The following is a 2,311-nucleotide window of genomic DNA, read 5'->3' as shown; positions in this document are numbered from 1 at the left end:
TTTGCACCCCCCCTGTATAAAGGGAAAATGTCCGATTTAAAAAAAAAGGACGTCGAATGAAAGAGGTTTATATAAAGTATTTATTGTTGAAAAATAGAATTGATTCATGCATTTTTTAAAAAGTTATAGCATCATAATGTTAAAAAATGTAAAATTTAATATCAAGAATTTTTTCAAAAAAACAGCATATTTTTGCATACGGTAGTCATTTTCACCATGAAGACAAGTCCAGAGGTCAAATTTTTTTTTTTAAAATTAAAGTATATTACATTAGCTTTAATTTAAGGTATATATAAAAGTGTCAGTCTTTCCGGAACATTTTCAAAAGTTAAGTTGAAAAAGTTCTACTTTCTATACGCATTTTAAAAGGTTTGCACCCCCCCTGTATAAAGGGAAATGGTCCGATTTTAAAAAAAAGTATGTCGAATGAAAGAAGTATATATAAAGTATTTATCATTAAAGAATAAAGTTGATTCATGCATTTTTTAAAAAGTTATAGCAACATAATGTTAAAAAATGTAAAATATAATATCAAGAATTTTTTCACAAAAATAGCATATTTTTGCATACGGTAGTCATTTTCACCATGAAGACAAGTCCAGAGGTCAAATTTTTTTTTTTCAAATTAAAGTATATTACATTAGCTTTAATTTAAGGTATATATAAAATTGTCAGTCTTTCCGGAACATTTTCAAAAGTTAAGTTGAAAAAGTTAATTTTTTGTAAAAAAGTTACCATTTTGAAACCCCATCCTTTGGGCTGTTAAAGGGTCAAATGTTCACAAAAATATATAAAATGATAGGTAATTATCTAAGGTATCTATAAAAAAAAAAATTATATTGATTCGGTCATTTTTAAAAAAGTTATGGCAATTTTAAGTAAAAAAAATTGAAAAAATATCGAAAATTAGCGATTTTTAAATTTGTAATTTTTTGGGGGATTTCCCCCGTTTACGGGGAACGAGGGAATTTTTTTCAATTTTTGAGGGTAATGTCTTCGACTAGATACGATTTGTGATCTTTTGACATATTGTTCATCAAAATCGGTCCAGCGAGAGCTGAGATTGAGCGTTCACAGACACAAAAAAAAAAATAAAAAAAAAAAAAAAAAAAAACACATCATAGTAAAATTAATACCTTCTCAGCTTCGTATTGAAGCTAATACAATAGTCATATTATATCTATATAATATGTTATAATTTGTTATCACAATATACCGTCTATTATGAATATAGCTACCGTTTCGAACGTCTGATGTCGTTCGCTCCCGCCAATTATGAACTAAGATAGTACTATCAACGCTAAAACAGCTGCAAACTCTAGCAGCGACATTATCACATAGATAATAATATATTGGCACGATTAAAGATATAATACCTATTTTACCTTTAATTGCGTATATTAGTAAGTTCGTCATCAATGTAATGATAATAATATAATTGTAAATTATCATTATAATTTATCAAATGATGAAACATCTTATTTTTGTATAAAAATAACATTTTTAAAATAATAGGCACCAGAAATTTTGGTATGGGCAGTTGCCCACCCTGCCCATACGCTAGAACCGCCACTGATAGCTACTCAACTTTTATATGTTTGTTTATGATGGTTTATTAAGACATCTGTACTTCATTTTTTTCCAGTAAATTTGTCAGAATTCCAGATTATTATTAATTTTGTAATACGTGAGTACCTATTTTCACATAATTATTAATGTACTTTCTAAGTCTCGCAGTCAAGTTANGCTAGTAGTAAAGAAGTTGCTCATAGAGTATGGATAAACTTTTATGAACTAGAATAGGAAAAGTTATCCCCTCATGAAGAAGTACCCGACGACTGGTATCACTAGACACTTATTGGGATTATGCACTTTATTTTTATTTATGCACATTATAGAGTTTTAAATTGGAAATTCAGAGAACCGGAAGGTCAATAGAACGCAATTACCTTTAGTTGAGGCATTAGTTTTAACTTTCCATAAATCACAGGTGCAACAACATGAAAATGTTCGTTTTAATATATGCAACATTAAAATATACTTAAATATTCTAAAAAATATTTGCTATGTAATATTCTTTATATAGGATGCAGTAGAACAACATCATCCAAGGTATTATTATAGACTATTTTCCATTTAATCTACCTAAACCATTTGCAAAAGTCAATGCTGACATAGCTAGACTATGCTTTGAAATTAAATCTAAATTTTCATTTTTGACATGAGACATTTGAGTACATATGTTAATAATTATAGCATGTACTCCGTAGCGATATATACGTGTTCTATTGTTCTCTGTTATTTTCTTTTT

The sequence above is a fragment of the Daktulosphaira vitifoliae genome, unplaced genomic scaffold (genome assembly GCF_025091365.1).
Source record: "Daktulosphaira vitifoliae isolate Bord-2020 unplaced genomic scaffold, ASM2509136v1 Scaffold_5, whole genome shotgun sequence".
NCBI classification, from domain to species: domain Eukaryota; kingdom Metazoa; phylum Arthropoda; class Insecta; order Hemiptera; family Phylloxeridae; genus Daktulosphaira; species Daktulosphaira vitifoliae.
The sequence above is the reverse complement of the archived record's forward strand: the minus strand, read 5'-3'. Positions refer to the sequence as shown.